The sequence below is a fragment of the Dermochelys coriacea genome, chromosome 15 (assembly GCF_009764565.3).
Source record: "Dermochelys coriacea isolate rDerCor1 chromosome 15, rDerCor1.pri.v4, whole genome shotgun sequence".
Classification (NCBI taxonomy): Eukaryota; Metazoa; Chordata; order Testudines; family Dermochelyidae; genus Dermochelys; species Dermochelys coriacea.
This window is the reverse complement of record NC_050082.1, coordinates 23535995-23559226: the sequence shown is the minus strand read 5'-3', so window position 1 is coordinate 23559226 and position 23232 is coordinate 23535995.

Below are 23232 nucleotides of genomic sequence, written 5' to 3'. Positions count from 1 at the left end.
CATACTAATCAAGACACAAGGTTTATCTTAGGCTAAGGGGGGAATTTTGTGGGAATCCCTTGTTAAAATGTTGGTGTGAACACTATGCTGAGTGGATTGATTATGGAGACTTGTGTTCAGTGTGTGTAATATGAAGCAGGGTGGGGTCAGCAGGATAAAGACTTGGTAGGGAGCCAAAACGTTTTTTTTTTTTAAACGAGACATTTGGTCCATTTCAGAGAGGCAAAGTTATGACCTTCCCAAGGGAAATCATCTACCTAGGGATGGTTAGCAGTATGCAGAAAAGGAGGACATTAGAAGCAGAGGTAATCATTCCACTGTTCCCTTCAGTTTGGAGGGGGGGAAATTAACAAGGGGCTCCTGGGAGCCCACAAGAAAGTGTAGCTAATAAGCTACCATGTACACGCACCTTCCTGCTAGGACTCCGGGCACATTGCCCAAGAGGCAGTTTCCTCCACTAAACCTTCACTGCCATGATAATTCCTGCACAAGGGCAATCTGCTCACAAGGTGCCAGCTATGCCAAGAAAGCTCAGCAGAGTGAATAACGTTTTTAAAATGAAGTTTTCTTCATAGAAGACAGGACCATAGAAGACAGGACTTTTTCTATGAAAAAGGAAGAATTTTTCACTAGTATTTTGTAAAACTGAAAAGATTGTGAAAAATTTGCATTAACCAAAAACTAGATTTTCAATATACAAAAAAAAAACCCCACATTTTAATAATGTTTCCATATAAAAGTTGAAAAAAGATCAGGGAAAAACAAAATCAATCAAGAAAAAAAATGGGTGATTCAAAGCTACTGAGATGGCAAGGGTCAGCTCTTAGGGGCTGAGACCCTCTTTGCGTTCTATTTGTACAGCACCTTGCACAATGGGGTGCTGGTCCGTGCCTGGGGCTCCTAAGCAGAACCGCAATACAAATAAATAGAGCTCAGCTTCCACTTTGGCACCAGGGATCGGGCTTTAAAGTAGAATAGTGTGAACTGCTGGGAGCTGAAGTCCTTCTGAAAAAAATCAGGCATCAGATATGAACGATGAGCACTTAGCATTCTGGCCCTGAGCTCCTTTGAAAGTCTAATCTCATGTGCACAGATTAGGTTATAACCAGTGGTTTTAGAACCGGTTGTTCCACGAGGGACAACCGGTTCTAAAAGGGCTTCTAAATTTAACCAGCCAAAAGTGGCGCCTTAAGCGCCGACTCCACGGGTGCTCCAGCCCTGGAGTACCCAAGGGGAAAATTTGGTGGTGCAGAGCACCCACCGGCAGCTCCCCGCCTCACCCCTGGCCCCAGCTCACCTCACCTCCGCTCCGCCTCCTCCCCTGAACGCGCCGCCCCTTCTCCGCCCCCACCCAGGCTTCCCGTGAATCAGCTGTTCGCGCGGGAAGCGGGGGCAGGCTGAGAAGCAAGCGGCGGCTTCCCGCTCAGGCCCAAGGAGGCAGAGCGGACGTGAGCTTGGGCGGGGGGTGGGCACGAGGAGGGCCGCCCGCGCCGCAGCAGGTAACCCGGGGGGGGCGCAGGGGAACCACTCCCCGCCCTAACTCACCTCCGCCAACCTCAGCCTGAGCGGGAAGCCGCCGCCTGCTTCTCAGCCCTCCCTGACTTCCCGCCGAACAGCTGATTCGTGGGAAGGGGGGGCGGAGAAGCAGAGCGGGGCGGCACATTCAGGGGTGGAGGCGGAGGCAGAGTGGAGGTGAGGTGAGCTGGGGCCGGGCGCGGGGAGCTGCCGGTGGGGCTCTGCACCCACCAATTTTTCCCATGGGTGCTCCAGCCCCGGAGCACCCAGGGAGTCGGCGCCTAAGGCTGCTCCCCCCTCAGCTACGTTCCCCCGCCCCTAGGAGCTGCCCCAGGTAAGCACCGCCGGGACTCCCCACCTCGCCCCCTGGCAGGTGCCTCTGGCTCTTAGGGGCGGGGTGGACACCCACTACGGTGGCCCACAAGACCCTCCTGCCTGGTTCTGGGGGAAGTCGGAGACGGGGGGGTGGATGGGTCAGGGGTCCTGGGGGGGCGTCAAGGAAGGGGGGGAGGTTGGATGGGGCAGGAGTCCTGGGGTGCGGGGGTGGGCAACGACCCCCTCGTGGGGTGAGGAGGGAACCGTTGTTAAGATTTTGGCAGCTTATCACTGGTTATAACCACATACTTGTTGCCTCTACTGTGAAAGTCTAAGGGGGTCTCGGTTGACAACCCCACCCAATTACAACTTGCATTTCATCAACTGGTGCTCTGCAATGCACTCCACACCCTAGGTTGCCAACTTTGGTTGGACGAATTCCTGGAGATATCATCACATGAAATAACCTTTAATTAATGATTAATCTTTAATTCCTGGCGCCTCCAGGACAATCCTGTGCACCCATGTGCCTAGACAGCATCAGCTCTGGTGACTGCTTTGGACAAACCTTACAGATGATGCAAATAAGAAAGGGTGGGTGGGTAGGAAGAAGAGCACTGCCGGCCTTCCAGTGAAAGGCAAATGAGAATTGCCTTTGCCAGGGCAAGGAGAGACCATTCTGTTGAACAATGGCAAATCAGACTAAGATAAGAAAGATGTTGCAGTTCAAGCAAAGTCTCCTGAGGTGTGCTCAGCCTGAGGCATGCCTGTCGCCTTTCACTTGGGCAATTTCACAATTGCCAGCACAAAAGCCTACGTGTTGGAGTTGATTAAAAGAGCAAATCCTATGGATCATCAGAAATGTCGATGGATTATCATAATACCCTAGCCAGAGACTGGTGGCCATGATACCTTGTACTCTGAGTTTGCTTGCCAATTGCTAGGAGGTAGATAATTATTAACCGGATAATTTGAGATAAGTCTGAACAAGTCTGGCTATCCTGACACTTTGAAAGGGGTGAAGCAGGGGAGTAATTTCAGAAACTCAGCCCAGGGCTGCATCTTGGAACCATCTCTAGTTGCAACTGGAAAGTTGTTCCTTTTTATTATTCCTATTTCCATTATGTCTCTGAGCCCAGGCATGAACCAGGACCCCATCGTGCTAGGCACTGTACAGAACACAGAAGAGAAAGACAGTGCTGTACCAGGCTATCAGCTCAACGACTGACCAGTGCAATCATGTGCATTTCCGAAAGTGGCTCTTTTACGTGTAATTAATAGTGAGGCAGAAAAAAAAATTCATGAACAACAATTTGGTACAGAAACCTGGCTGATGTCTCCTATCCACCCAGAGTTACTCCAGGGGAAAGACATTAGACTATTCACAAAAAAGAAAAGGAGTACTTGTGGCACCTTAGAGACTAACAAATTTATTTGAGCATAAGCTTTCGTGAGCTACAGCTGAAGTGAAGCGAAGTGAGCTGTAGCTCACGAAAGCTTATGCTCAAATAAATTTGTTAGTCTCTAAGGTGCCACAAGTACTCCTTTTCTTTTTTGCAAATACGGCTGCTACTCTGAAACCTATTAGACTATTCATTTACTGTATTGAAGCCAAGCTGCTTTGTATGCATAACTCACACTTAATTTGTGCCGGCATTATCATGTTGATACCAGGAACCCAGTCTGGCGGCAATAATCTCCTCATTCTCTGCTATTTCCTCGAAGGGGGTAAAGATCATGGAGCATTAACACAGCGGATGTGCACTTTGACCCAGAAGCTGTTCCATGGGCTATAAATCAGAAGCCTGCCACAGCAGCACAATGGCCCTGAAATTAATTACTCTGTAGGTTTTTCTAAACAGAAAGCACAATGAGCGCGCGCGCACACACACACACACACGCACACACACACACACACAAAGGGGAACGTCAGCAAAACCGGTCAGCATGATTCCTCTGGTGTGGAGGACTCGATGTGATTACAATGTTATCTTGGGAAAAGAAACCAAACGGGCCTCAGGCTGGGCAGCGCTACTGCTGATTTGCAGTTTTCCGAGTCAGACGGAACCCTAAGCGACACCTGGTTCAAGGAAGTTCTCGGACACATGGCTGCTGCCATGACAACACCATTTCCTCCGTCTGCACATGGACATCTCTATGGGGCACTGTTCTTTTGAGACGCCTTTGAAAGCGTGCCTGAGCTGAGAAAAAAAAGTTAATTCCACTCCCCTCTCCCCTTCCTAGAATGCTGTCGGGAGCTTTCTTAAGAGGAGAAAAGAACTGCAAGGCCCAGTTGCTTAGGGGCTAATCCTGAAATTCTCAGTCCTTGCTCTGGTGAAATTCCCACGGGCATTTTAGCAGCTGGTTTTTGCACAGGCAGGCCTCAGCTGCCTGTGGACGTGAGCTGGGACCGCACGCTTTGGACTCAAATGCGGCAGCCATCAATGCGCTAAATGCTATAACAAGGCCTGGCCACCGAAGGAGGACAGTGTGTCAAAAAGCGAGGCGTGTGTTTTGTGGACATTGGAGGGAATTCAATTTACAAAATTAAAGATAAAATTTTGAAATTTTCCAGTTTTGAGGAGAGAGAACATTTTTCATTTCCTCCCCACCCCCTTCCATCCCTTTTCAGTAACAAAATGAGAAGAAGAAAAAGGGGGGGGGGAGAGGAGGAAAGGAAGGAAAAGGGGGAAAAGGAGGAGGGGCCTCCAAAACTGAATTTTTAGGTTCTTATTGAAAAAAATTTTGTGGCGGAGGGGAAATAAATATTTTCACAAACACTTAAATTTTGGGTGCAAAAAGGCTATTTTTCATTTTTAAAAAGTTTTTAATAAAACGTTTCAATGGGCTCTAGTTAGAGATACAGGAGAGGTGGCAGTAGTCACATGGGTCTGCTCGTTAGCCCTTCCGCTCATCAGCGGATGTACCAGAAAAGTCTCTCAGCAATGCATTTCCATATGAGGATGAGAGTAGGGAGGAATTTCAGAGTAGCAGCAGTGTTAGTCTGTATCCGCAAAAAGAAAAGGAGGACTTGTGGCACCTTAGAGGCTAATAAATTTATTTGAGCGTAAGCTTTCGTGAGCTACAGCTCACTTCATCGGATGCATGAAGGGAGGGAGAGACTTATCAATGAGAAGAAGCTTCAGAGAGTTGCCAGCTGCCAGAGACATCAAGACTCCCCATGAACAGAACATCTGTACCAGCCTCTCATGCACATGGGCATAAGCAACTGGAGAAGAGAGAGACAGAGAGAGAGAGTGTGGGGGGGGGGGGATCCTGGGTAAAGGTAGGCAGGACATCAGTAAGCAGGAACAACCGCTGCTGTTCAGAGTCAGCATCAGTTTCAACAGGCCAAAGGTCAAAGCCAGAGACGGGTCAGGGTTCAGACCGAAGGTCAATACCAGACATCAGGGTCCATGTGGGTGTTCTGGGCTTCAAGTGGGAGTCAAAGTCAAAGTCAGAGCTGAGGTCAATACTGGAAGCACAGGAACAGAGAATACAGGGTGGACATGGCAGCTAACTAGTGATCCACATTGTTGCCTGGACACTTCCTGGACGGCCTCTTAGGTTTCTATAAGGCGGGAATGGCTGCTGTTTGTCAAATACCTTGAGGGGGGGATTTCCTGTGGGCTGTGTCCACAGTGTGTTGTTCACACTCTCCTGCCCATAAGTCACAGCTCCCCTTGGATGACAATGTGGAGGTATTTGCTGCTTAATAACTCTGCAGACCCAGGTTCAAGACTCACTGGACCTTACACTAACACATCCCCCCGCTGTAATACTTCTCTAGCACAATGTGACTGCCTACAATGAGGGTAAAACTCATCTGTGTAGCACACAGAACTTTTGGGGGGGCGAGTCTGTGGTATGAACTCCCCCAGGAACTGAGGACCTCAACATCTTCTGTTCCAGGTGCATTTCTTTGACCTTGTCTTCTCTGACATGAACACATAGCAACAAGTATATCTTAAAACCCTCCCAAAACAAGACACTCCATTGTACAGGCTTCTCTGCCTGAGTTGAGGATGAGAGACCAAGCAACATGTGACAGATATGTAGTTATGTTGCTTATGGCACTACTGGAAAGTGCTCAGCTACTGTGATGATGGATGCACTCCAATAACCTACATAGAACAGAACAATCTGTGCCCACTACCTTTTAGCTCTGGAGAACCCCAGTTCAGCCCCTGGTATCAGCCAAGAAGGCAGCTGACACATCAGTACGTGCAAGCGTCTTTCTGGTTGCCAGAGGCCGGGGACAGGGAAAGAAGGAGTTGCTGCAGGATAAGATGAGGTGCATGTTTACGAGCACCATTTGTACTCTAAACACCTCAGTTTCTCAAATACTGCAGAATTATCTGGCTTCCTCCTTTGGATTTCTTTCCCCACTCAACAGGGCCAAGAATATACTGCTGAACGGGTATGAGATTTGGGCCTTTCATCTCACAGCTTCAGCACGAGCTGTAATTCCCCTCCTGCCCCCGAAGCACCACACCACAAACGGATTTCACCTCAACAGGGACAGCAGCAACCCTCCTCCAGGCTGCGCTATTACTTGCTCCTCCTTGTAATTATTTACATTTCTGTGTCCGTTCCTCACCAACGTGTCTGAGCATCCACTATTAATACAGCATGTTTGTGTCCATGACGTGCGATATTGCTCGCATGCATCTTTAATTCCTTCCGGCAAAGGGTAGAAGACATGCTCGCTCATGGGCGACAAGAACAGCAGCTCTTGAGCCTTTCGCTTCACTCTCCTTCCAGGGCCCCATATCTGGGTGCTCCCAGACACAGCTTAGCCGACCCACTAAACCTTTAATTGACGCAGACATAAAACTGATGCTTGTCTCCATGATAAAATATTAGGAAGTCAAGAAATAGGCAAGCCCTTTCCATGGCTTTATTACTCACCTACAGCATTCCCCCACAGCAGTATTGGAATGGTATAAACCAAGAATTAAATCCTGTTCTCCTCAATCACACAAGCCGTTGTGACTGTTCACACACAGCGAGCAGGATTTGGCTCTGTGGCAGCAGTTGCCTAGCGTGGTTTTGCTGCACCCTTTCAGTATATTTCTTAGCAGTGTATACAGCACAGCAGACTATCATCACGCTGAGGAACTGATAAGGGTATCAGGCAGCCAGTCCCCCCTGGGCCCTTTGCAGGTTATTATGGGGTAATTCATCTGCCACCGATGATGAAAATCTTGTATATGGAAAGGGGCTGATTCATCCATTATTTTTCTAAAGGATAAGAGGAGAACTCTGGAATATTCAAGGGATTATCCAAAGGAGCATGAGAATGCTCTAAAATCCAAACAACAGTTTGTATCCTTTGGTATTTATTATAATAAAAGGGAGTTGTTGCTGCAGTTTTACACTGGCGTGACTAGTGCCAGCATACTCAGGAGTTATACACATAAAGCTACATTAATTTAACATTATTAAGGTTGCAAAGTCATGCACACATAATTTAAAAAATACCAGAATTAACATTTTGGCTGCTAAAAATCTAAGAAGTCTCTACTGAGCATATGCAAACTGATATTTCAAAGGCTTATAGCTTGGCCAAATTTGGGCAGATTTTCACAGGACAGCTTAAACACTGCTGTTGCTGTTAATCAGATGCTCGGTTCCAACATACGCTGGGCTGCATTTTAGGCCTTGTCTACACAACAGAATTAAGTCAATCTAAGTTAGCTTGATGTACAGCCACTACAGTAATTATTGAGGTGGTTCATGTCCTCATCAGGAGTGCTTCCACCAACTTAATTGTGTGGGGCATTGTGGGGCACTGACAGCTGGAGCCCCCTCAACCCCATCCCAGGGCTGACAGTTTGGGCTGTGGGCCCCAGGGCTGACAGACAATAGGCAATGTAAGTAACTCTGCATCTACACTGACACACTACACCTCTCCCGGGAGTTAAGTTATTAGGTTGGTGTAGTGGGTGACTTACATCAGCAGGAACCACCTGGTAGTGTAGACACTTGCAGAGTTAGGTAGACATAAGGCAGCTAACTCTGTACTGTAGACCAAGCCCGATTGGTTATAGCAATCTTTATAGGCCTCTCCCTCACTTAATAGGAGCGCTGTAAGGCTCAGTTTAGTTGCTCCAGCATTCCATTTTGAAATGTTTGGACAGGAGACACTATAAAAATGGAAAGTTATTTCCTTTAGAAGCAGGCAGAGTTAGATTTATGTTAAAACTAAATCTGAACATGGGGAGGTAATGGAAGACAGAAAAGCAAGAAGAAATATATAATCAAAGTGATGGATACAAACAATTTGATTGTGCATCAATTCGAAGGTGTCTGCTTTTTAAGTATAGTCTTATACTATTAATTTCATTAATGTTACAAAAGGGAATTGGGGAATGAACGTTTTTTCCAATGGGCTTTTCTCCTGCGTTTGCAGTGTGCATAACTAGTTATCCATTTCCACACTACAAGGGCAGAATACAAAGAAAGAGGACCTGAGCCAATTAAAAACAACAAAACCAGGTAAAGCAAGGCTATTCATTCAAGAGAGAGTTACATTTAAGAAAATACAACAAAAGACCAATAGTAATTTTTAGGCACTAGCAATTTATCCAGGGTTGTTTCTATTCCGTTCACCCAGAGAAGAACCCAGAGAGACAGCTTTGTAAATAAATATAATAAAGCTATTTTTTTACATAGCCTCTTGCCCCAATTTTGAATTAAATACAAAAGTTACACAACTCCTGTCAGAGAACTCCAGCTAAGCTCTGCAGGCGCATGTAATAACACCAGCCTTAAATTTTTTTTTCCCCTTTGCAAAAGGAAGATTCAGCAACCCAACTCAGGCATCAAATACAAAACCCTGAATCCTACCTTCTCTGACAATGGCCATAAAAAGTTGCACAGGTATGATAGGTCAGAATTCGGCCCAATTAAACACATCTTGAAAGACCACCTTGAGGACAAGCATGTGTTATTTGTTCAATGAAAATGGTCTTTAGGAGAGGTTGGGTTGGAAACTAAGGTATGGATTTTCCTAAATGCTTAGCACATTGGGTGCTGAGCTCTTTTGAACATTTGCCTCTATTCTGGGCGCTTGAAAACCTCGCCCCTCGGGTGTATTTGCCCACCATCATCATAAAGAACACTGGCTTCCCTTAACAGAAATAGTTTGAATGGGGGGGGGGGGGGGGGAAAACCTTCAAAAGGCAAAACACATATGGCGCCATAGTCACTACTAGCATAAGCTGCAATAATTCTATTGGCTTCCATAGCATCGTACCTGCTTACACTAGCTGCAAACTTGGCCCTTAAATTCATTCCTGGTGTAAGCCATTAAAGTTAAAGGATGTACATCACAGATGAGTTTGGCCTATGAAATCTCAGAAATGAGAAATGGGTCTGAACCCAAACAGGCCAAATTTAGGGGAGAAGTAGGAAACTCTACTTTGATTTTCAGATTTCAAAGGTCAAAAGGGACTATTATGATCATATAATCTGACCTCCTATGTAACACAGGCCCAGAGAACCTCACCCAGTAACTTCTGTATCAAGCTGTCATAACTGCTGTGACAGCGATTGCACATCATGGGTCACTTGCTATTTAAAAGATTGCACAAATTGTTCTGGAAGTTTGCAATTTTCCTCCTCAAGTTACGCTGATGAGAACTTCATGGAACTACAATAGCATTAAGAGGAAATCAGACCATTCATCTTTAGTAATGAGGCACTTCATCTTGCTGCACTCACTGATAGCCAGAGCTGTGTTGAACATTAAGTCACCCCAGGACTAGTGATTAAGCCACCAGTCCCTGTTTTTCAATTCATACTGATACCTGGACTACGAAAAGCCAGCACATTAGTGAGAGCTATCCATAAAACGTACAAACCCAGAAAGTACAGAAAGGCACATGTGGTCTAGTAGTCGGCATATGGGACTTTTTTTTCCCACCAAATGCATCCGATGAAGTGAGCTGTAGCTCACGAAAGCTTATGCTCTAATAAATTTGTTAGTCTCTAAGGTGCCACAAGTACTCCTTTTCTTTTTGCGAATACAGACTAACACGGCTGCTACTATGAAACCTGTCATATGGGACTGTAAGCCATGAACTCCCAAGATTTAACCCAACTCCCGCACTACCTGTGTCGCCGTAGTCAAGACACTGAACCTCTCTCCCTCAGTTTCCCCCCCTCAAATAGGAAGAACAATTCCCACCCCCCAGATTCTGTCATGTTTAATTCATTAATGTAAAGTGGTTTGAGATCCTCAGGTGAAAGATGCTACAAGTGCTAAGTATTCCTACTTCTTTCAGTTGCTATCTTGGTCAATTTATGTGCCATAGTATTATGCCAGTCTGTACCATGTTACATTGCTCTACTTTGGATATGGGTCCAAAATATTCTTCACATTGCTTGTTACAGAAGAAATTTTTATATATTTTTAGCTGGCATAGTATAGTGAAAGGGAAAAAACCTGATGCACAGCTAGTACAGGATTCTATTGTCTCTACATTTCTAAATTGCCATTTTTAATGATAAAACTAAAGGGCATCTCTTCAGGCCCAGAGTAGCAGCCGTGTTAGTCTGTATTCGCAAAAAGAAAAGGAATACTAGTGGCACTTTAGAGACTAACAAATTTATTTGAGCATAAGCTTTCATGAGCTACAGCTCACTTCATTGGATGCATCCGATGAAGTGAGCTGTAGCTCACAAAAGCTTATGCTCAAATAAATGTGTTAGTCTCTAAGGTGCCACTAGTACTCCTTTTCTATTCAGGCCCAGAGACCCAAGAAGGTCCCATTTATCAACAGCAAAGTAACTCGAATAGATGACGAATGAGAAAAGAGTAGCCGGCTCTCTGGTTTGCAGTATGTGAAATATGACTAATGGCAAAAGAGTGCTGGTGATGCATCTTCCTAGCAAGAGAAAGAAAGATCACTTGAATTTAAATTAAACCCTGCATTTTACTCAGCCACAAGCAGACTTCATCAACTGGTGACTGAGCCACCGTGATTGCTTTAAGAATTAAATTTTCTCCCCCAAGGGCAGACAAATTAGACACAAGCTTCTGCCCCTCAGAGGCATTTAAATTACCCTGTGATATGAACTACAGTCACGGAGACTTCAGACCACTTCAAATACAGCTGTACGCAATTGCTACATCCAAGTCAGTAGTTAGTCCACCTCCGAGGAGAAACCAGCTTGGGAGACTAGTGTTTTCTCACACACACTAGTTTGAGGAATGGGGGAAGGTGATCAAACTTTTGCACAGGAAAGTGATCGAATGGGTTATGAGATGCACCATCTAGGCCCTAGGTGTAGGTTTTCCAAGCATACTCTGTCTTGGTCATATTTATTCCCATTAGAGGCAAGCACAACTGCGATGGATAGGGCGCACCGTTAGGCCAATGCTGAATGCTTTTGAAAATCCCACAGTAGGAGGGCATTGCCTGACAGCCTATCTACAAAGAGAGAAAGGGAACATGGATTGCGGGGGAGCGGAGGCGGGGGGGAAGACGACATATAATAGGAAGTGAAAATTCCAGAGTGCCACCTGGACTCTGTAGAGAGAAGCACAGGGCCCTTGGTGGGCTGGATGAGGGTGGATACATTGCTGTGAAATGATTTGACTGCTTTGTCTCCATCACACCCCACAATCTGACAGTATCAAATAAAACCATCAAGAAAGTGACCAACAAGCCTGAACTGCTCCAGCTTTCCAGGAAAAGGGGCCAGTGTTCACCTGTACTGTATTATTGCTCCCTGGAGAAAAGCCATTTTGCAGACTCTATTAGGAACAGAGCGCTCTGTGTGTGTGTGTGTTTGTGCGATTTTTATCTGTGATTGTCCCTAACTCCCTTGCATTTCCCTCCCACAGGCAAGACTCTTCTCAAGTAGCCCAGATCTCCCTCCCATCTGCCACACCGGTTTGTACCATGAATAATCAGTTCCCACCATAGCCACGAAGCACCTCACAGCCATTAATGGGTTTTATCCCCACCATATCCAGGGGAGGCAGGGAAGGATTTTCCACATTTCATAGATGGCAAATTGAGGCCCAGGATAGACTGAGTGACTCGCTCACGATCACACAGGAAACCTGTGCTTATATGAAGGCCAGGAACAGAACTCAGATCTCCCATGTTCCAGTCCAGCGCCCTCTTGCCACACTGGCACCATTGCACGGAAATCAGGGGCTGTGCCCGGGAGAGCAGTTTCCTCAATGGGCAGCAAATCTGGCAACTAAAACCTGCCTTGAATGAAAGCAGGTAAGTGGAATTCTGCAAAGCCGGGGGGGTGGAGGAGGTTGAATGCAGATGCTGGAATCTGTGGCTCAGAATTCTCTCTAGTTACGTACCAGACCAGCTGTGCCATTCAGAAACACAACTGTACTGTAACTAAGAGGTACAGCAGGAAAATGGAGAGCCCTGACTGCCAATGGGGAAAGGTTAGTGAATTGCCAAAGAGGATAACTGACCTGACTGAGAGAAAGTGCAGACTTTCTCCAGCGAGAAGGAGTTATTTGTTGGTATGGGATTAAACCCAGGTTTGTTAGGCTAGTTTCCAAGAGTGAGAGCAGAGAGCTTGGATACCCACGTGCCCCTGAGACACCTACATTTCCACAGCACCTCTCCTCCCAAGGTCCCCATAGTGTGCCACACAACATAGCAACTGCTTTGCACACCATTACATTTCACCACCTTGGTGGCAACAGCCTAGGGTGACCAGATAGCAAGTGTGAAAATTTGGGACAGGGAGTGGGGGGGTAATAGGAGCCTACATAAGAAAAAGCCCCAAATATCAGGACTGTCCCTATAAAATCGGGATATCTGGTCACCCTACAGCAGCCTGGCAGCTGTTACAAACACACAACACTTTAGGTGTGGGCAATGCCATGGGATTTTTAATGACCTCAAGTGACCTTAGGTTTAAGGTTTAAATGGGTTTTCCTCCTCCAACCACCCACACAAGCACAGGTCTGATCCAACTCCCATTGAAGGCAATGGCCAAATGCTCATTCAACTTCAAAGGGAGCATGATCAGGCCCTTACTGGACTTCAAAGCATTTTTCTATCTTAGATATTTTCATGGCCCTGTTGCCATAAGATCCAAGTGCAGGCCTGCCGATGCAGGGAGGGGCAAAGGGGCAACTGCCCAGGGCCCCGGTCGATTTAAAAGGGCCTGGGGGCTCCCAGATGCCGCCACTGCCGTGGATGGCTCTTGTGCCTGGAATTGCTGTTGGTGGGCCTGTCCAAGCACCTCACAATCTTATATACTTTCTCCTCAACACCTGTGAGGTAAGGAAGTGCCACTATCTCCATTCTATAGATGCGGAACTGAGGCACAGGCTAAAAGGAGTTGGTCAAGGTCACACAGGTGGGAATTGAAGCTGGCTCTCTGGCTACCACCCTAGCCACCAGAAATCCCTTCCCTCAACAACTCATCCTTTGCTACACGCAGCCCTTCTTTCTGGGCACACTGTTTCTATGGATGAATTTTAGTATGGATACATCTAACCTGGTGATCCAAGAGAGCTAATCCCCTCCCCACCCTCTCCAAGGAAAACATTACCCAAGGGAAAGAAAGAAAGACTCCTCAAATCAAAATACTAGATTAAATTTTCAATTTTCTCTCACGCCCATGCTCAGAACCCTTGCCTGTGAGCTGCCAAGCTCTGCATTCTGAAGATGTAGCACTACAGAAACAAGAGGACAGAGAAGGATAACCTTGGAGTCCTTCCAACAGAACGGGATCATTTTCCCCTCGCTGCAAAGAGGCAGTGACTGATCTTCTCAGTGAAGGAGTTGGGAGGGGCACAACTGTATACTGCTGCAGAGACTAAATAGGCAAAAAGTCCCGATGAACCTGCCTGCCACTTGTCAGCGTGCAAGGACCAGATTCCCTCATCTACTGTGCAAACCCAGCTCCCCTGAATTCAACAGAGCTGCACATGCAATATCTGAAGGCAAATTAGCCTGCATACAATTAACATAAAAACGATTCTGGGCCCATCAGCCTGGTATCTGGGCACCTTCCAAGATGAAGAACCTTCACTCCCTTTCCACTTACACTAAAGGAGACGTTCGTTCCTCAGTGTGCACATGCAATCCCCATTAGCCACAATTAAGGCACTGAGGATAGACCTCTTATTAAGTGTCATTCACTGTGGTGCAGAGGCCTCTTGCAGCCTCTGCATAGACTTGCCAGACACCTGTGGTAATGGTCATGCTGCCCATAAGCCTCCAGAATGGCCTTTATTTTTGCCTTTTGAGGGTCACTGCTTTTATGGTGGGCATCAATTAATACAACCGGGCAATAGCTATTTAATCTCCTCCAGCCCTTTCCCCATCTCTTTGATTTCCACAAAAACCTTTTTAAGTTCTGTTTTGGACTGTGAGGAGTTATTTGTTTTCCTTTCTCCCCAGGTGTTTGATCCGTATTCTGCAAGAAAAAGCAACCCTCTGCCCTCGCTGATGTAGACTTGCTAGAACTGCATACGCTGGGGACACTGAGCTACCCAGCACAAAACACAAAAGAGGTACTGTTCTGCAAAGCAGCAAGGGTCATGCGAGCTGCATGGTCATGTGAACAACGCCAGCGCCAGAGACCTTGGCTGCCGCACTCTAAGAAGAGAAGAAGGGTTGGAGAGCTTGTTCCATTCCTTGTTTTTGCAAAACAAAAGCAGCCAGCTAGGTCACGTTATCTTGGAGAGCCAGCCAAGAGAGACAAGGTTCAGACAGGTTAGCCAAACTCTACATCTACAGCAGCTCCTCCTCCACTGAAGCTTGGTCCTCTTCGCCATTTCACAACGGGTAACTCCGCAGGCCACTTTGTCTTGTTTTAGAGAATGGTGCTTATGAAGACGCATTACCACAGATCTCCACTTTTTTTAAAAAGAAAAGGAGTACTTGTGGCACCTTAGAGACTAACAAATTTATTAGAGCATAAACTTTCGTGAGCTGTAGCTCACGAAAGCTTATGCTCTAATAAATTTGTTAGTCTCTAAAGTGCCACAAGTACTCCTTTTCTTTTTGCGAATACAGACTAACACGGCTGCTACTCTGAAACCTGCCACTTTTTTTAGTTACTTATTTCTAACAACATAAAAAAATAACCCCACTAGTTCTAGGTCACTAAGCAGGGGAGGTGGACGATAAGAGAAAGACTCAGCTTCCCTGACCCCTTTTGCTGATTTTTTTATAGAGAATGCTCTGCTTAACTGTGTTATTTAAAAAGACGGCTGAGGACTGGATTACAGCCAAGACTGCTGTGCTTTAGCTAGCCAGTTTTATCAGCATCAAGGTCTTATTGGTAATCAAAAGGAAGTAGTGACCTAATACAGTAGCATCAGCGGAAACTTTTTGCTTACTAGAGTAGCCACATACATAAAGATCAGAACGAATCATCCAATCACCAAGGGATTGGTCAGTTGTTAGCTAGAATCTCAGAAGAAATAGCTGAAACTAGGGCTGTCAAGTGATTTAAAAAAATTAATTGCAATTAATTGATCTACTAAATAATAATAGAATACCATTTATTTAAATATTTTTGATGTTTTTTACATTTTCAAATATATTGATTTCAATTACAACGGAATACAAAGTGCACAGTGCTCATTTTATTTTATTTTTTTTATTACCCATATTTGCACTGTAAAAAAGAAGAAGGGGTGGAGTGGAGGCTGGGCCTGAGGCAGGGTTGGGGTTGGGCAATCTTGGGGAAATTAAAAAGTCAGTGCCACTGGTGATTTGCCCAAGTTCACACAGGAAATTCATGGAGGAGCAAGGAATTGAATGCAGGTCCCCTAGGTCACAAACTTGCATCCGAGCCCTAGACCATCCTTCCTAACCTGTGGCAAGAAAGAAGGTGGCAACAGAACAAGCTTCTGGTCCCCAAAAAAGCTTCTGCAAAGAGTAAAATTCTAACCCAAGAACACCACAGGTGGGACTGCACGTGGTATCTCACATCATGCACTGGATGAAATGAAGTTTATTATTTTTTTAGTGGAAATGAGCTTGATTACGGTAATTATTATTTGTATTGTCTATCAGGACTGGGGATCTGTTGGGCTAGGTGCTAGAGCAACACATAAGAACAGGACGTTACCTGTCCCAAAGAGCTTGCAGTCCAAGAACATAATGGATGCCTTGGGAAACGTCAGTCGACCCTTTACACATACTGAAGCCAGAGCTGTTATGATAACCATCATATCACTTGAGAAGGAAGAACCTTTGCCTGAAAGATGGAACGAGGGAAGGGGGAACTGCTAGCAGGTTCTCACACAGTCCTAACCATCAGCCATCTGCCTCGGGATCTCTGCGTGAACAAGGTCCTGCAGAGCAGTGCTTCATTTTCCCTTGCCAGGCAGGTTAGGCATAGGCATACCAGGGAAGTACTGTCATTTGACATGACACGGAGCGGACACTAGGGCACAAAACCCCAAAACTAACACCCCTGTCCCACGCATGAGAGCTTGGGTCTGTCTGGGTCAAGGCCTAGCCCCTGATAGGCTGAAGAATTTAGTCATCACCTATTTAGCACCAGTGTTCACAAGCCATATCCAATCAAGGGAGCTGGCATCATTTCACAGGATGGATCAATGTTCTCCACTGATCTGATTACCCATGGGTGCCACTTTTGGGGAGATAGTTTAAACTCCAGCACTGGCAAATCTGGATATAACATATGCATGCTGAATACTCCACATCTATATGGGCATCTGACACCAGTAATGAGATGGGCCTTCTGGCGAGAATCCATCCAGCCCTGTTGTACTGTACTGAAAGACCCCTTAATCCGGGGAAACTAAATCTGGAGCAGATCCCCCAAAACATCAGCTCTCCCTAGATGACGTTACCTCCTGTGGGTTCCTTTATCTCCTTTTAATCTTTCCTCAGTCAGTCTCTCTGTCACCTCACTCATTTTTAGTGCTCGTCTGAATTTCCTCTAATCTGTCAACATATTTCTGGTATTAAGAGGCTAGAACTGCAGATAATAATTCATGTGTGGTTTTACGACTGCTACCGCCAGCACAGTTTGTGCAAGTCTAGCCACACAGAGCGAGTGGGAACTAGTGATATTGTCCCACTTTTTAGATAGGGGGTGGGGAAGGATGGTCCTGTGGTTTAAGTGCTAGCTTGAAAGTCAGATGATTGAATCTGGGTCACCTGCTCTACCAGAGACTTCCTGTGACCTTGAGCAAGTTGCCAAGGTCAGATTCTCAAAGGTATTTAGGCACCTAAAGATGCAGGTAGGATTTTCAGAAACCTGTAAGTGGGTCAGCTGCCTAACTCCCAATGACTGAGCTTCTAGGCATTAGGAGCCTAACATGCTTAGGAGCTTTTATAAATACAACTGGGCTGCATCTCTCGGTGTCTTAGTTCCCCTGTGTCTAACACAGGGAGGATAGCACTGCCGTACCTCACAGGATAAGTACGTTGAAGACTGTGAAGTGCTCAGATAGTACAGCTGGCCATATAAAATATCTTAGAGGCATAGATGGAATGGTCATCATTTCCCTGGGTCTGACTTGCCAGGAAATAGACAAAGGAAAGTTTAAAAATGGCTTAGGTCAATAAAAGGATGGGAGGAAATTAAAAAAAAAAATCTGCCTTTTCCATTGCCCACCTCATTTGCAGTTCTAGTAAGAGATGACACACTTGTTAATATCCCGGGGTCATGGAACAGTCCGTTTCAGCCCTCCAGCTCTGTTCTAACCAAACATATATCCCTCTGAACGGGACACAGATCCCTTGTACGAGTGTCAGCCACTGCCATTCAGTCTTGATTTAAGCCTTCATTAATGGTTCAGTACAGGGATATATTGCAAGAAGTCAGCTTGCTTTGTCACAAATCGCAATGTTATTATGGAAATAAACACTGTACGGGGGTGGGGGAGGAGGAAGTGGGATTCCCATGGGGATTTGTCTGGATTAACCATAATATGAATTTAAACTACTAGGTGTTTATATACTCCTACAACCATATCCTATAAGCCTTTATGCATATTGATTTATATAGGGACAATTTGTTTATTCTTTATTCCACATTATGAACCAATCAGCAAGTCAAACCCAAGTCATTACTGGAGAGCATGCTGTCATGCAGGCCTTACAGAAAAAAAGGTCTGTCTAGTGGCTTGATATCCATAACAAAAAATGATTAATAATCTGCTGCAGACACTTATAATTGCCATAGCTTCCTCTTGTGAATTTAAATAGCTTTTTTGAATTACTGCCTTTGACATAATCAATAAAGTTGAGTTATTGCTTTATCAGGAGATTCTATAAAGCATGAGGAAACTGGAAAACTAGCCCTGGCACTTCACAAAAAACCCGTAATCACCTTGTCTGCATTGCGATGCCACACTAAGTGGTCGAAGGCTGCAGGGCAACCGACGTGGAGAGCAGAGAACACAAGGTCTTGACTCGCCTATTGATTTCCCACTGTTGGGAGGAAGAAAAGGCAACTGCTGGGAGCCCTGAGACTGTGATACTATTCAAGAGGAAAGCAAGTGAGCAACAGGCAGTGGAGCATGAGAAACCATTGGAGAAGAAGGTAATTCACAGGGAATTAAGAATGGCCCAAGTAGGCATGGCTTTGAAACTGTGACTGATACCAACTTGTTTTTTCTGTACAGTGCCCAGGTAAAAACTGGATGTTGCCATGTGGTTGATCCTAGCCAGAAAGTCATTCCTAAGAGGATTTCTTTTCTGAAGCATTACATTTTCTTAATGCTGGGAACGGTGAAGGGTAGGATTCAACATCTCAGGATATCTGCAGGCAAATTCCTGGGCTTTGGATCATGGGTCCCCTGTGCACCTCCAGTTCACTTCCTCTGGATGCTTGAAGTTGGGCACCTTTTCATAAGCACTGACGGATAGCTCTGCAGAGCCTTTATCTACAGAGCAGACACCACATGGGCAGCATCATTGCAAGCTTCTCTGCATTGCCCCCCAAAGTCCCTCAGCTCTGAAGTGGAGGGACCATGCCTCAGGATGGGAGGGGAGTTTGGTTTGCTTTAGGAGGGGCATACTTGTTCAGTGAGAACTGGACATTTACCACCAAGTGATTCTGCAGAGCACACTGAACAGCTGTTGGGCAACACTGAGCAAGCCTAGATTTGCAGAGGCCCTCACCCAGAAAGAGCTTTTTAGTGCATTCCTGGTCCCTGGAGATACACAGTCCACATCACCTTTATAGTACATATTACCAGTAACCCCAAGGCATCCAGTCCCCCTGTGATAAATGAAGGGGTGGGGGGAGAGTAGCTCCCTTTTATGGACACCCACCCAGCCAGCCAACTATAAAATCCCTGTTAGTAGCTGTTCTCTACTTGCTTTACCTGTAAAGGGTTAAAAAAGGCCATAGGTAAAAGAAAGGGAATGGGTACCTGACCAAAAGAGCCAATGAGAAGGCTAGAACTTTTTAAAATGAGGGAAAACTTCCCTCTTTGTCTGTCTGTTGTTCTCCGGAGAGAGGGGACAAAGCAGAGACTGGGCTGGAGCTATGCTGTAAAAAGCTTTGGGCCAGGTATGAAAATTACCAGATCATACCTAGAAACTATTCATTTGAAACCCCAGATACGTACATAGATCAGGAAATGTCTAGGAAGACCTGATTAGATTTATCTCTTTTCTTTCTTTATGGCTTGTGGACTCCTCTGGGCTAACCCTAGGTGCTTTTGATTTGCTTGTAACCTTTAAGCTGGACCTCAAGAAGCTCTCTTGATGCTTAATCTTTGTATTTTTTTTTTTAACAACTAGCAAAAAGCCTACATTCCAGGTATATTTTCTTTTTGTTTTTAATAAAGTTTACCTTTTTTAAAGAACAGGATTGGATTTGTGTGTCCCTAAGAGGTTTGTGCATATGTTGTTGAATTAGCTGGTGGCAACAGCTGATTTTCTTTGTTTTCTTTCTCAGCTCTTCCTCGGGGATAAAAGGGTTTGAGGGTATCCCATAGGAAGGAATTCCCAAGTACATCTTCCTGAGTTCCAAAAGGGTTTTTTTGCACTTAGGTGGTGGCAGCATCTACCCATCCAAGATCAGAGAAAAGCTGTGACCGTGGGACTTTAATACAAGCCTGGAGTGGCCAGTATTAATTTTTAGAATCCTTGCGGTCCCCCACCTTCTGCACTCAAAGTGCCAGAGTGGGGAATCAGCCTTGAACCCCCTTAACATATTTAATTCAAAACAGCAAGGCCACAGAGTAATAAACACCACATCTTCATTTCAGTAAGAAGCAGTAGAAAGCTATGCCACTGATGCAATGTAAAGCCTCTGCTATTATTTATATTGCTTTAAACAGACTTGACAGCAGCACACAGACAGACTGGAAAGCCATCAGATCTTACAACAAATATTTAATGACTACTTGTAAACTCAGCCAACGCATTTATCTTTTCGCATTCCCTATAAAAGAGCTCTTATTTAGCTTAACAGGACAGAGGAGCTAAATACACGGTATTATGGCAAACCGGGATCTCTGGGGGATACGTATGGAATTTTTCAACCAGGATTTCCACACTTCCAGCGTCTGACAGAGGGTAACATTATAATTACTGCAAGGTTAGCCATCTTGGAACCATGGGGCACCAGTGGTTATACAAACAATGGGAGAGTTTCACTCCAGAGGCTTGGGAGGTTTAGATCTGAACCTCTGCATCTGACCCCATCTCTACCATTTCGGGTCAGAGTCAGATTGACAATAGGAAGGGGCCTTTTCTCTAGATCCAGTTCAGGTGTGACCCAATATAGCAGAATCACCACACAGATACCTATCATTTCAAGCTAAAATCTCATGAGAAAGCCTACAAGCACGTAATGTCCTAGAATCTGAACATGAATGTGGCTTGGCCTCCACCTTGAACTCCCAGACCCTAGTGTCTGTACCTAATCTAGGCTAAAGGCATCTCCTTGGTCCATCTGCAATTGGCATACAAACCCTATGGATGTTGGGTGTCATAATTTAGAAAGCCTGGACAATTACCAGAAAGATGGAATTTAAAAAGTCAGCAGGCAGTGCAGCATGGAGGGGCAATCAGCATTTGAGTAACCTTCCTATTTAGACTCCTATTGGTAAATGACTCTTGAATGAAGACAAGAGTTTGGTCACAAACACTTTCTAGCTGCAGGGTTTTATTGTGAACATTTTCAAATAGATAATGTCTCCACTCTGCTTGCTGCCCGGCCTCCTCCTTGTCAAACCCTGAACTAAGTCTTATCCGGATCCAGACATCACCACCTCCCTCGATCTCTGCGCACAGCACCCAGAGAGATTGGTAAAGTGAGACATGGAAGTTACTTGTGTTTGAGGTACAAGACTCAGAATATCAGAGTTCAATTGCAGGCTTTATCATAAGCCTTGTGTGTGACCTTGGTCAAGTAATTTGCTCTCTCTCTGCCTCAGTTCCTCATCTGTAAAATGGGGCTAATAATTCCTCCCTACCTCGCATAGATATTGTGAGGCTAAATCCATAAACACCTGGCAGAAGCCAAGATTCTCTATGCTACCGGCACTGTGATAAGAGAAGGAACTTGCCTGCTCACAGTAACGGGACCAGGAATGGAAACCCGGAGTCCTGTCTCCTGTACCCTTAGTTCTCTGCTCTGAGAAATTAATCAGGATTGCAATCACTTCCCCAGAAGTCTCACACCATCATAGCAAAGCACCCTAAAGAATGAAAGATTATAAATGGAAGAATGATGATTATGGAGTAGGAGGTGAGTGTGGATCTTCTTCTGAAGTGCTCAGAGCAGAGCACATTTTCTTCTTAACAGAGAACGAGCAGCAAAAATGTCTAAATTCAAACCAAAAGGCAGCTATAGAAACTAGAGAGGACCATCCCAGAGCACGCAGGGGATGTTTAACTCAGGCTGTAATAAAAGAGTGGGGCGTTAAAAAGCTACATGTAAATGACCCATCAGGGCCTAGTCAGAAACCCATGTGGCTGTCAATAAGATTGCCCAGGAAGATGGTGTTTTCTGTGACAAAAGACAGACGGCCATCAGCTAGGCCAGTAGTACTCAGACTTCCGTGATTCAGGAGCCAAATTAGAGTGTGGGAACATGGTGTATTTGTGAGCTAGTTAAGAATATTTATGAGCTAGTTAAGATCGCGGTGAACTTTTAATGAACCATTGAGAAATAGTTACAGGCTGGAACGTGACCCAGGCAAACTGGCAACACCAGACCTTGTTGACAACAGATAGCGGACAGCTATGCTTCAATCAAGAGGAAGGACGCACGTGCATAGCCCGTGCTGAGGCTGCTCGACCAACGAGATGTCTCCATGATCGGGTGATGGACTTTGGAGGGGGTTGAAAATATTATGTAAGAGGAGTGTATAAAAGCAATGAGAAAACAACAGATAAACGGCTTAGCTACCAACCATATTGGCTGTTGTGCTTTGTCCGGCTCGCATGAAACCCTACATTAGAGATCAACATTACCCAAAAAAGCCACAGTCATGTGAATTCATGGTTTCGTTTACTATGGTACTAGTCATATTTAAACAGTATGATGGGAAATATTTAGTTTATATGTTATTCTCACAGCAAAGTAGTTAATAACTTAGTGCACATTGACAACTTAATTGATTAATAACATAGTAAAAGCATCGTGGTCTGTGTTTTAACACCATGTGCTGCAGCGTGCTGCAGAAGATACATTAAAGAGCCACTTGTGGCTCAAGAGCCATAGTCAGAGTATCACTGACAAGCCAACTACTAATTTCACAGCCCGAACAAGTGGCAGATGGTAATGACCAAAGCGTTTACAGGTCTGGGCTGGATTCACATTCATAGATTGTGGCTAAAAGATACTGTATCCCCATTAAAGTCTTCTGAACCATCTTGTTTCCCAACTGGTGACCTACCCTGATACATCCCCTCTCTTGCAAATGAGCCTTCATTTAAACTGATACTTCATTTGAGAGGAGTTGGAGGAGAACCTTATTTGACACACAAGGCAGTGTCCAGAGAAAATTAAAATAAATGATCTTACTGAAAATAAAGAGATTAATGAGATTCACTGCTTGAAAGTAAAATCTTGTTAAATGTAAGACTTCAGAATACTATGATGTAGGATTTCCATATCTTGGAAAGGAGCTTGCTTTTTTGACTAAACAAACAACATAATATTTCTGTACATCTCCAAAGCCTTCAAATCATGTGTTTGCTAAAACCACATACAGTAGGGGAATATGGTATGGACCAGAAGCTCACTTATTCCAAACTACATTTTCTTTGGCAAGGGTGTGCGTGTAGGATTAACACAAATAATCAAATCTCCGCTTCAGTGGAAACCACTCTTTAATCAATACAAAAGATATTACACTAGCAAGATATTAAGCTAATATAAAAGGATTCAGTTGCTTAAGAATGAAGGATTTAAGACCGAAAATGATTTAGAAACAGGAGTACA